Here is a 13517-nt window from a genome sequence, read left to right as displayed (position 1 = left end):
ATGAGTTGGCTGATGTGGGTGCCAACAAAACCTAATTCTATCTAAGACTGCATAGATAAAACTACAATTTCCAGAACAAACGGAGATAGTCTTGCTCAAGTTTTGCACCACACAGGCTGTGTCTGACAGGCAGGACTCAACGACCACTGACACACATCAAAAGTCACATGCCAGGCACTGTGCTTAGTGTGCTAAACACAGGATCTTCTTTACCCCCCCAGCATCCCCCATGGAATACCTTTTATTAATATTATTCATTTTACATATGAAGACACACACATTTAAAGAAGTTTATCCCAGGTTCACAGCTAATAAGTCACCAAGCTCAGACTCAAACCTTAGGTTATTCTGACTCCCTATCTGTGTCCTTAATCACTGTGCTCTATTGCTTTATGAGATGGAGCTTCACAAAGAAATTATTACCATGAGAAGCAAATCAAAAGAGTCATTTTTTTTTTTTTGAGGAATCAAAATTACTATGCTGCCGGGCGCGGTGGCTCAAGCCTGTAATCCCAGCACTTTGGGAGGCCGAGATGGGCGGATCATGAGGTCAGGAGATCGAGACCATCCTGGCTAACACGGTGAAACCCCGTCTCTACTAAAATACAAAAAAGTAGCCGGGCGAGGTGGCGGGCGCCTGTAGTCCCAGCTACTCGGGAGGCTGAGGCAGGAGAATGGTGTGAACCCAGGAGGCGGAGCTTGCAGTGAGCTGAGATCCAGCCACTGTGCTCCAGCCTGGGCGACAGAGCGGGACTCCGTCTCAAAAAAGAAAAAATTACTATGCTAAGTTTGTATGCATGATTAAAAACACCAAAAGACAGAATAACTATTTTCATCTCTCTGAAGGGTTATCATGCAGTAAAAATTAGTTTAGATTTTTTCCATACATCAGCAGTAAGAATGAAAGTTTTAGGGTGAGCAATTAAATCTCAATATAAGAGAAGAACTAGTTATATCTATTCCAAATAGATTACCGGATGCTTTAGAAGAAAATAAAGGCTTCTAGTCATCATGGAGGAGTGATAATTGCTCGCAAAGATGATAAAAACAGATTTTTAGATAAGCTGAACTAAATGGCCTTAATGTTCCTTTAAAACTAAATATTTTATGATGCTATGATAAACAGAAGCTAATAAAAGGGGAAGGAGAAGAAAGAGGGAAGAAACACTTATTGACCACCTAGTTATAAATACTCTGCTCCATCTCACTTAACACTCACCATGAGGTCGATGTTGTCCAAGAGGATAACATCGTCATCCCCATCTTTCATACGGGAAGGAACTGAAATAATATTCCCATACCATAGACATAAAAACTGAGAGTATATTAATAACATGCCTAAGACTACACAGCTGTGTAATAACAAAGCCAGAATTGAACTTCTGATCTTCTTGACTCTAAGCAAAGGTCCTAAACAGAGGAAAACATTGTGGGTATGGAACTACTGGAAGAGATACAGGAAGACCAATGTAAATTCAAAGAAATAAATAGGAGAGAACATGGAGAAATCCTGGGCTGAGGAGGTACCATCTGTGGAGTATACCCTTGGGGAATAGTTCGCAGGCTACGGAAGTAGGGGAACAGGAATAACCGATAAAGGTATCAACACAGTACGGCCCTCTCAGGATAGCCTCAGATTTGTTATAAGAACTTAATGTTATTGCTTCAAATATTTTAGACCGAACATAGGGAAATTAAGTGTCTTAAAAGAGATTGGAGCTGAGGTTGGGGGGCGGTCATTGGGGAAAATTTTATATATTTCCAATCTACTAAATTTGCTAGCCACCGGTCAGAAGCAATATAATGAGCAGAGTTCAAATAATTAGATATTGGCTGACTTCCTATAAGCACTTTGAAAGCTTAATGGGCATTTCTATGCATTTATTTCTTCAATTATTGTGTTGTAGATGCTGAAGATGCATCACTGGATACATAGACTCCCTAGCTCCATAGAGTTTGCATTTGAGAGAGTGGAGAACAATGAAAATAATACATAAATACATTCTGAAGCATACTGAGGAAAGTGGTTTGGAAGAATGAAGTAGAGCATGGCAAATGTGTTGGGAAGCAGGGAGGGAGCATAGCCACTTTAAATCTATCTGCTGAGAAGGAGGCATTTGAGCAAAGCCTCCAAACAGTGGAGAAAAAAGCCCCGCAGATTATTTCTAGGCAAAGTGTTCTAGAGGGAGGGAAGAGCTAAGGTAAAGGCCACAGGAAGGAAATGTTGATGCCTGTAATAAGAACAGTAAGGTGTGGAAGCCGGGAAAAAGAGATTGTTTGGGTGAAGGAGGAGGGACAAAATGGAGGAGGGAAAACAAGATGGCTCAGTCCTAGTTGCTTCCGGGTTCTTCATCAACAACTTGCCCAGGCGCAGGAAAAAGCAGATCAACTGAGCATGCGCCAGGTGACATCAATCCGAAGAAATCGAAACTTACCCGGCCATGCCTATGGAGATGCCTCTATCACGCCCCTATCCCGCCCACTGCCCTCCCCCTTCCAGTGCCAATGCATAAAAGTCCGCTGCTGGCAGAGGCCAGCGCAACTTCCCTGGCTCCCTACCTGAGGACCAGAGAACCTCACCGGAGAGTGTGTGCATATTTGCAATGAAAGGCTGCCATTTTTTATGTACTTTAGCCTCATGTTTAATTATTTAGCTCTCCTAAATTAAATTAAGACAGTTGGTGCCGAAACCCGGGAGGAGACCCCTCCTTAGGGTCCCTCTGGGGGTCCTGGGAACCTCCTCCCTCACGAACCAACTACTCCAGCTCCAGAGACCTTCCTGGGCACATCAAGCGTTCGGGCTCCTTTTTGCCACCGTTCTGAAGTCTCCATCTTGGATGAGTGTTCCCCTTCCCTAGTTTGTCCAGTCCGTAGTCCCTTCGGCCTGAAGTCATGCGCACGCTCCAGGCTTAGGCCACCTGGTGGCTGCCGGGAGAACTTCAACCCAGAAATATCTGTCTTGAAGTTTTTCTCTCTCTCTCTTTTCGTAAGTGGCTCCACGAGTCCCCAGTCTTTAACAGCGGCAAAGGACGCTTTGCCAGTGCCCAAGACCGGCTTCCGTTTCTGTCAGCTAGGGCAATGGGAACCTCACAGTCAAAAATCCCTAGGAACACTCCCTTAGGTTGTCTCCTCCAAAATTTACAAACCTTACATTTGGCTCAGGATCTAAAACGGAAAAGACTAATTTTCCTCTCCACGGTGGCATGGCCACAATATAAATTGGACAACCAATCTCAATGGCCACCTGAAAGTACGCTTGACTATAATATTCTACTACCTTTCTAATTTCTGTCAGAGGCTAGGAAAGTGGTCAGAAATTAATTATGTCCAAGGCTTTTGGGACTTGCGCTCTCGCCCAGACCTGTGCACCCAATCAATGTTCAATGGCCCAGGTCTTGTTAGCCAAAACCCAGCCCTTGCCCCCGCCTCAACAACAGAGGAGGACTCCACCTCCATTTCAGATGGGGCCGACGGCAGGGCACCTCCCTCCCAACCTTCCAACCCCCCTCCCTATGGACCTCCCACTGCCCCTTCCGACACTCCTCGCTCAGCCACTCCCTTCACCCCTCCCTATGGGCCTCCCACCACCCCTCTGGAGGCTCCTTCTTCAGCCACTCCTCTCACTTCTCCCATTGCAGCCCATACCTGCTCAAAGACCACCATACCAAACCTTACAAATCAACTTTCCACTAATCAACCTAACCCTACCTCTCCTACCAATTTACTGACCCCCTTCTGAGAGGTCGCCGGAGCTGAAGGACTAGTTAGAGTCCATGTCCCTTTTTCCTTGGCAGATCTTTCCAAAATTGAAAACCGGCTGGGCAACTTCTCAGCCAACTCCACCCTATATTCCAAGGAGTTTCGATACCTATGTCAGGCATATGATCTAACCTGGCATGACTTACAGGTGATTTTGTCCTCCTCCCTTAACCCAGAGGAAAGAGAGTGCATTCTCGCAGCCTCCAGGCAACATGCAGACCAATGGCATTTAACCGATGCCACCGTCCTGTTAGGAGAGATGGCTGTCCCGTCCAGAGAACCAGATTGGGACTACCAACCACAGCAGCCTAGCCACCGTAGGAAGGACATTATGATTCAATGTCTCTTGGCCGGTATGCAGGCAGCCTCTAACAAAGTGGTCAATTTTGATAAACTGAAGGAAATTATCCAACACCCAGATGAGAACCCGGCTACCTTCCTAAATCGCCTTACAGAGGCACTAGCCCAATTTACCTGGCTAGACCCCATCTCCCCAGCAGGGGCAGCTGTCCTAGCCTCCTATTTTATTTCTCAGTCAGCCTCAGATATTCGAAAGAAGCTAAAAAAGGTTGAAGATGGGCCTTAAACCCCCATTCAGGAATTAGTCAAGTTGGCTTTCAAGGGTTTTAACTCTAGGGAAGAAACAGCGGAAGCTCTTCGACAAACCAGGGTAAAGCAGAAGGCCGCCCTCCAAGTACAAGCTTTAGTGGCTGCCCTCCAACCCGCGTTGCCCACTTTGCCGGCATGGAAAACCAAAGATAGGTCTCCTAAGGGCTCCTGCTATAAATGCGGAGACCCAGGACACTGGGCAAACCAGTGTCCTCAGGCCAAGCCGGCCATTCCGTCTGGTCCATGCTTTAAGTGTGGCACAACTGGGCATTGGGCAAAAATGTGCCCAAATCCTCGCCTGCTTACCGCGCCATGTCCAGTCTGTCATCGGGAGGGGCATTGGAAGTCTGATTGCCCCACTATCAGGACGGGCACCGTGCCTCAACATGGTGCCTCTCCTCAAAGGTCAGAAGGCCCCTTCCAGCTCCTACACCTTGACAACGATTGACGGTGCCCACACTTGGAGACCCGGGTCACCCTCGCCAAGCCCAGGGTAACGCTACAGGTAGCGGGTAAGCCAATTTCTTTTCTCGTCGATACGGGGGCTACCTACTCAGTTTTGCCATCCTATAGTGGACCTAGCCAACCCTCCACTATTTCAGTAGTAGGGGTAGACGGTAAGCCATGTAATTCTCCCCAGACCCCAATGTTAAACTGTTGTCTGGACTATGCATGTTTTGCTCACTCTTTTCTCATCATGCCCTCCTGTCCCACCCCCCTTTTAGGACGAGACATCTTAACCAAGATAAGGCATCCATTAACCTACCCTCTCATCCCCTCCCTGGCTCCAACGTTACCCTAATAATGCCTTTGTGTACCCATAATCAAGACCCCAATCCACCTTCCCCAGTGTTCCCGGTGCCAGTCGACCCTCAGGTGCAGGATACATCTACCCCAGTCGTTGCTTGATACCATCTGCCGGTCCTTATCCACCTAAAAGACTCTACCCACTTCCCGCCTTGCCCTCAGTTCTCTCTCCCACTGCGTCACTGGCAAGGAATCAAACCCATCATTGACCGTCTACTGCAACAGCAGATGTTAATCCCTACCCATTCTCCATGCAACACCCCCATCCTCCCTGTCAAGAAACTCTCAGGAGCTTACAGACTAGTCCAAGACTTATGTATTATTAATGAGGCAGTAATCCCAACACACCCTGTAGTCCCTAACCCCTATACTCTTTTATCACGTATACCTCCTGAGACCTCCCACTTCACTGTCCTTGATTTAAAAGATGCATTCTTTTCTATTCCTCTACATCCTGATTGCTACTTTCTCTTTGCCTTCACTTGGGAAGATCCTGAAACCCATACTTCTACTCAACTCACCTGGACGGTTCTTCCCCAAGGTTTCCGAGACAGCCCCATTTCTTTGGGCAGGCATTGGCCAAAGACCTGGCCCAGTGCCCAATCCACTCTAGCACCATTATCCAGTATGTCGATGATTTACTTCTATGTAGCCCCTCACATGACATTTCCTTGCAGGATACTGCCACCCTACTTAACTTCTTAGGTAGACTGGGCTATAGGATTACCAAACAAAAGGCCCAACTTTGCCTTCCCATGGTTATATACCTAGGCATAGAACTCACCCCAGTGTCCAAATCACTGACTACAGACAGATTAAGTCTCATTCAGAGTCTCATCCCCCCATCTAACGGAGAAGAAATTCTATCCTTTTTAGGTCTCGGAGGATTCTTCCGACATTGGATCCCAAATTTTGGGGTCTTGGCTAAGCCCCTCTACCAAGCTGCCAAGGAGTCCCCAACAGGACCCCTATCAGACCCAAAATTAATAGCTACACACTTCACACACCTTAAATCATGCCTCTTGTCTGCCCCTACTCTCTCCTTACCCAACCCCTTTTACCCCTTCCACCTCTTCACTGATGAACGTCAAAAGGTAGCCACAGGTCTTTTGGCTCAACCGATACGAACAACTTTCAGGCCAGTTGCTTACCTCTCTAAGCAACTAGACACCACAGTACATGGATGGTAGCCCTGCCTATGCGCTCTTGCTGCAGTGGCAGAACTAACCAAAGAAGCTTTAAAACTTACCTTAGGAGGCCCCCTTATGGTCCATTCCACACATCGCCTCCAAGACCTAATTTCCCACAAATGCATCAGTCATCTCACTCCTTCCCGCATACAATTATTCCATGTCTTATTTTTAGAAAATCCTGACATTAAAATAGCCACCTGTTCTTCTCTCAATCCTGCTACTCTCCTGCCTACCCCAAATACCTCACACACACCAGAGCACTCATGCCCAGAGATTATCCAGTCAGCTCTCCCAACTCATCTCTACTTACGGGATCAACCCCTCCCAGACCCACAACTGACATTCTTTGTAGTTGGGAATTCATTCGTTGACCCCCATGGAAACAGACATGCGGGATATGCAGTAGTCACTAACACACAGGTAATAGAAGCCAAGCCTCTACCATTAGGCACAACCTCACAAAAGGCAGAACTCACTGCCTTAACCCGGGCACTCCATCTTTCTGAGGAAAGACAGTTAATATATATACTGATTCCAAGTATGCATACACGATAGCACACACACACTCCGTCCTCTGGCAAGAATGTGGGTTCTTAACTACCAAAGGAACCCCTATCATAAATGGGAAACATATCCAACTATTGCTAGAAGCTCTACCCTCCCCAAAAGAGGTAGCTATAGTTCATTGCAAAGGACATCAAAAACCTACCAACCCCATTGTCCAAGGTAATAACTTGGCTGATGCCACTGCAAAATCCATAGCACTATCTACAGAAAAACCTCAATCCCTATGTTTCTTAACTCCTCAATACACCCCTTCTTATTCCTCAGAAGAGAAAAATAAGCTTTTACAGAACCCATATGCAACTATAACCCCTGACCAATAGATCTTTATCCATAACTGTGTCATCCTCCGTGAAGCTCAAACACAACACATCTTAAGGGATATCCACAACTCTTTACACATCAGACACAAGGCTCTGTACAACTTTTTAAACCCCATCATTTAGTGCCCATCCCTTCTTTCTCACCTCAAGAAAATCGGCCAACAGTGTTTAATCTGCCTACAGACAAATGCTCAGGGGGCAATATGCAACACCCACCCAAGTCACCAGCTTAGGGGACATCAACCCGGAGAAGACTGGCAAATTGATTTCACCCATATGCCTACGCACAAAAAGCTTCGTTACCTACTCACCCTGGTAGATACCTTTTCAGGATGGATAGAAGCCTACCCCACCACAGGAGAAAGTGCATCCATCGTGGCCTCCATTATCATAGAACAAATCATTCCTCATTTTAGGCTTCCCCGGTCAATCCAATCTGATAACGGCCTGGCCTTTATTTCCACGGTAATCCAGCTAGTAGCAGATTCTCTCAACATTACTTGGAAGCTACATATTCCATACCATCCTCAGTCATCTGGAAAGGTAGAACGAGCCAATGGACTCATCAAGCAACAATTAACCAAACTTCCATAGAGACACGTCAATCATGGGTAACCTTGCTTCCCCTTGCCCTTACCCAGCTACGAGCTGCACCTAGAGGCCCCACGGGCCTCAGTCCTTTTGAACTAGTATACGGGCGTCCCCTCATATTGCAAGAACTCCCTACCCTCCCCACACCGCTGGCACCCTACTTGCCCTATCTCTCTCTCTTAAGACAATTACTTAGAGAACATGCCGAAAGGTCACTCCCCCCACCTACACAAGGAAATCCAGACACCCCCTCGGCCCTTTCTCCAGGTGACCAGGTTTTACTCAAGGATCTACATGCAAAGGGCCTTACTCCTATGTGGAAGGGCCCATATACAGTAATTCTTACTACTTCTACAGCAGCCAAGCTCTTAGGTCACAGTTCCTGGGTCCATTTTACTCAGCTGAAGAGAGCCCAGCCCCCTCAGGCTAAGTGGCAGTCCACCCAACTGTTGCCCACCCGTCTAAAAATCACCAAGGTAGAGACAAGTTAGATGAGCCACACCCTCCTCAAATTTTCTCGCTTCCTCACTATTCTTCACCTTAACATAACGGACTATTCCCTCATAGACCCCATAGATACCCTCCTTCCCGACACATCCCCCAACCAGTAGGTCTCCCGACTTTTTACTCTCATAGAAGACCTAGCTTGCTGAAGAGAGCCCAGCCCCTCAGGCTAAGTGGCAGTCCACCCAACTGTTGCCCACCCGTCTAAAATCACCAAGGTAGAGACAAGTTAGATGAGCCACACCCTCCTCAAATTTTCTCGCTTCCTCACTATTCTTCACCTTAACATAACGGACTATTCCCTCATAGACCCCATAGATACCCTCCTTCCCGACACATCCCCCAACCAGTAGGTCTCCCGACTTTTTACTCTCATAGAAGACCTAGCTTGACAGAGTGCCGTTTGTGATTTCAGCATGTCGAACTTACCCGCTACACCTTTGTTACCATTATTATGGTTCACTCTAATTCCCCCAGTTATTCCTACTAATCCTAAGTTTATATGGAGATTTTCTATAACTGAAACCTGGTCTACTAACAATCAGGTACATTTAGCAATGCAGGGTACTGCAGATTGCTCCCCCCAGGGCTGCCAAGCTGCTCTCTTCCTTAACTTTGACCTAAGTTCTGTCAGCAACTACCACCGCCCAGTCATATGTTTCTTGTATGACCAAACTGAATATAATTGTAAAAATTACTGGCAAGAGACCAATCTGGGGTGTCCATACAACTATTGCAACATGCATGAGATAGGCTTAATGTGTGAAAATGGCTATTGTACCCCCAAAGATCGACCTTTTGCAAGAAATTTAACATCAGGAAAATATATTCTTCATATTAAGGATCCCTGGGACCCTTGGTGGGCCCAGGGAGTTAAAGGTGGACTATATGCAACATCTTTTTCCTCATATCCCACCGCAACCATCCAAATAAAGAGAGTATACGTACAACACGTACATCTCGCTAAGAGTGTACAGGCCCTACAAAATTAAAAAAATTTAAACTCGGCCATACACTCTCATGAACAGAAACTACAAAAACAGTTAAGTCCCCCTAACAATGAAGACCCACTACCCCCTAACAATGAAACCCATTCTCATGGTTGACACTTATACGCCAAGGACTTAACTTAACAAAGGCAGTTGGACTGAAAAATCTCTCCCACTGCTTCCTCTGCGCTACACTCAGAAAACCTCCCTTAGTGGCGGTCACTCTGCCAGCCGCTTTCAATATCACCACCAACCCTACCAGCTCCTCTCAAGCAACATCCTTGCCTCAAGTCTCGTTATACCATGATCCAGAAAGTCAAACCCTTCCTTTCTGCTGCTCTACTCCCAACCTTTCATGGTGTAATCACACTCAAGCTCCCAGCAAGACCCAGACGGCCCCTGTTGGCGGCTACTTCTGGCGTGACCAAACTTTATCCAAAATCCTTAACCCCACCTCCATCACCCAATCCCTTTGCGTTCTGGTGTCTTTAGTGCCTGGTTTAACCCTATATGACGAAGGAGAATTATCTGAGCTAGCTTCACAGCTTACCACTTCCAGCAATACAATCCAAAAGTGGGCCGTTTTTCTTCCCTTAGTTATCGGGGTTTCCCTAGCATCATCCCTGGTAGCCTCAGGACTCAGAACAGGGGCCCTGACTCACTCTATTCAATCCACACAAACACTTTCCACCCAAGTTCAAGCAGCCATAGAAGCCTCGACAGGAAGTCTAGCCTCTTTACAACGCCAAATCACCTCAGTAGCCCAGCTAGCAGCACAAAACAAACGAGCACTAGACCTTCTTATTGCTGAAAAAGGGGGAACGTGCCTTTTCCTTGGAGAAGAATGTTGTTACTACATCGATGAATCAGGCCTAGTGGATACCAATATTCAGACTTTAAACAAAATCAAAAAGGACCTTCAACTATTTAACGCCCCCTTAACTCCCGGACCACCGATATGGCTGCTGCCTGTAGTACAGCAGATGCTTCCCTTTCTAATTCCCATACTTATCCTCTGCCTTGCCTTATGTTTTGCTCCCATTCTAATAAAATTTATCCGAGCCAGGGTCCAAGAAATCACCCGAGTCACCTTCAACCAAATGCTCCTGCATCCCTATGTCCAACTGCCAACCTCAGACCCTAACTATGCCCCTTAACAGCAGGAAGCAGCCAGACAGACAACAGCACCCCAAATTCTTATAATCAATAAAAGATTGGACTGTTTGGGTGAGGGAGGAGGGACAAAATGGAGGAGGGAAAACAAGATGGCTCAGTCCCTGTTGCTTCCGGGTTCTTCATCAACAACTTGCCTGCGTGCAGGAAAGTTCAGCCTGTGCCCAGGAAAAAGCAGATCAACTGAGCATGCACCAGGTGATGTCAATCAGAAGAAATAGAAACTTACCCAGGAAAAAGCAGATCAACTGAGCATGCACCAGGTGACGTCAATCAGAAGAAATCGAAACTTACCCGGCCACGCCTATGGAGACGCCCCTATCACGCCCCTATCCCACCCACTGCCCTCCCCCTTCCAGTGCCAATGTATAAAAGTCCACTGCTGGCAGAGGCCGGCGCGACTTCCCTGGCCCCCTACCTGAGGACCAGAGAACCTCACCCGAGAGTGTGTGCATATTTGCAATAAAAGGCTGCCACTTTTTATGTACTTTAGCCTCATGTTTAATTATTTAGCTCTCCTAAATTAAATTAAGACAGAGATAAGGTCAGAAAGCAATCATGTGGGATCTTGAGGATAACCATAAAGCCATTAGCTTCTACTCTGCATATGGTGGAGAACTACTAGAAAATTTTGAGTGTAGGAGTGATATAAGTTAATTTACATTTTATGATTATAAATTAAATACCAAAATGCCCCATTGTGTTCATAAGAAATGGGTCATTTACTACAGGTGCCACAAAACAACAAGAAAAATGATTCCTAGTGCACATCATGTTGAAGAAATGAACTGATAAAATTAAATACCTAGGAATTAACCAAAGAAGTATATAAGCTCTATAACAAAAACTATAAAACACTTTGATGAAAGAAATTGAAGAGGACACCAAAATGTAAAGATGTTCAATGTCCACACATTAGAAAGATCAATATTGTTAAAATCTCCATATACACAAAGCAATCTAAAGATTCAATGCAATCCCTATCAATAATATTTTTCAAAAAAATAGATAGAACCCATCCTAAAATTTATATGGAACCACAAAAGACCCAGAATAGCTAAAGCTGTCTTAAGTAAAAAGAACAAAACTAGTAGAATCACATTATTTGACTTCAAATTATACTAAAGAGCTATAGTACTCAAAACAGAAAGGTACTGGCATGAAAACAGACACATAGACCAATGGAACACAGTACAGACCCAGGAACAAACCCGCACACATACAGTGAATTGATTTTCAACAAAGGCACCAAGAACATACACTGGGGAAAAGACATTCTCTTCAATTAATGTTGCTGGGGAAACTGGACAACCATATACAGAAGAATCAAACTAGACTCCTATCTCTTGCCATATACAAAAGTCAAATCAAAATGATTAAAGACTTAAATGTAAGACCTTGTATTCGTTTGTTTTCATGCCACTGATAAAGACATGCCCGAGACCAGGCAATTTACAAAAGAAAGAGGCTTAAGTAGACTCACAGTTCCACGTGGATTGGTAGACCTCACAATCATAGTGGAATATAAGGAGAAGCCAGTCACATCTTACGTGGATGGTGGCAGGCAAAAAAAAAAAAAAAAAGCTTGTGTAGGACAACTCCCATTTTTAAAACCATCAGATCTCGTGAGACCCATTCACTATAAGGAGAACAGCATGGGAAAGAACTGCTGCAACAATTCAATCATCTCCCATGGGGTCTCTTCCACAACACTTCGGAATTATGGGAGCTACAAGATGAGATGTGGCTAGGGACACAGAGTCAAACCACATCTTTCCACTCCTGGCCCCTCCCAAACCTCATATCTTCACATTTCAAAATGAATCATGCCTTCCCAACAGTCCCCCAAAGTCTCAACTCATGTCAGTATTAACTCAAAAGTCCACAGTCCAAAGTCTCATCTGAGAAGAGGCAAATCCCTTCCACTATGAGCCTGTAAAATCAAATGCAATTTAGTTACTTCCTAGATACAATGGGGGTACAGGCATTGGGTAAATTCAGCTATTCCAAATGGGAGAAATTGGCCAAAAGCAAGGGGCTACAGGCACCATGCAAGTCTGAAATCCAACAGGGAAGTCAAATCTTAAAGCTCCAAAATGATCACCTTTGACTCCATGTCTCATATCCAGGTCGTGCTGATGCAAGAGGTAGGTTCCCATAGTCTTGGGCAGCTCCGCCCCTGTGGCTTTGCAGGGTACAGCCTCCCTCCCAGCTGCCTTCATGGGCTGGCCTTGAGTGTGTGCAGCTTTTTCCAGGGCAGGGTGCAAGCTTTCAGTGGATCTACCATTCTGGGATCTGGAGGACGGTGGCCCTCTTCTCACAGCTCCACTAGGCAGTGCCCCAGTAGGAACTCTGTGTGGGAGGTCCCACCCCACATTTCCCTCTGCACTACCCTAACAGAGGTTCTCCATGAGGACCCTGCCCCTACAGCAAACATCTGCCTGGGCATCAGGGTGTTTCCACACATCTTCTGAAATCTAGGCAGAGGTTCCCAAACCTCAGTTCTTGACTTCCGTGAACTGGCAGGCTCAGTACCACATGGAAGCTGCCAAGGCTTGAGGCTTGCACCTTCTGAAGCCATAGTCTGAGATCTATCTTGGCCCCTTTCAGCCCTGGCTGGGCAGCTGGGACATAGGGCACCAAGTCCTTAGGCTTCACACAGCTTGAGGACCCTGGGCCCAGCCCACTAAACTACTTTTTCCTACTAGGCCTCTGGGCTTGTGATGGGAGGGGCTGCAGTGAAGGCCTCTGACATGCCCTGGAGACATTTTCCCCATTGTCTTGGGGATTAACATTGGATCTTTGTGTTACTTATGTAAACTTTTGCAGTTGGCTTGGCTTGTCTTTCTCAGAAAATAGGATTTTCTTTTCTATGGCATTGTCAGGCTGCAACTTTTCCAAACTTTTATGCTCTGCTTCCCTTATAAAACTGCCTTTAACAGCACCTAAGTCACATCTTGAATGCTTTGCTGCTTAGAAATTTCTTCTGCCAGATACCTTAAATC

The 13517-nt window shown here is 45.9% G+C and overlaps 1 long non-coding RNA gene across 1 annotated transcript; it reads left to right on the top strand.

Moving 5' to 3' along the window:
- The first annotated feature begins 2910 nt into the window (after nucleotides 1-2910).
- Nucleotides 2911-10784, top strand: LOC108523824 (uncharacterized). The gene is made up of 3 exons (XR_001883903.1): nucleotides 2911-2986; nucleotides 4774-4880; nucleotides 10660-10784. It is a non-coding gene; the product is annotated as an uncharacterized LOC108523824 (long non-coding RNA).
- The last annotated feature ends 2733 nt before the right edge of the window (nucleotides 10785-13517 follow it).

The sequence above is a fragment of the Rhinopithecus bieti genome, unplaced genomic scaffold (assembly GCF_001698545.2).
Source record: "Rhinopithecus bieti isolate Rb0 unplaced genomic scaffold, ASM169854v2 scaffold_76550, whole genome shotgun sequence".
Lineage (NCBI taxonomy): Eukaryota > Metazoa > Chordata > Mammalia > Primates > Cercopithecidae > Rhinopithecus > Rhinopithecus bieti.
The sequence above is the reverse complement of the archived record's forward strand: the minus strand, read 5'-3'. Positions and strand labels throughout refer to the sequence as shown.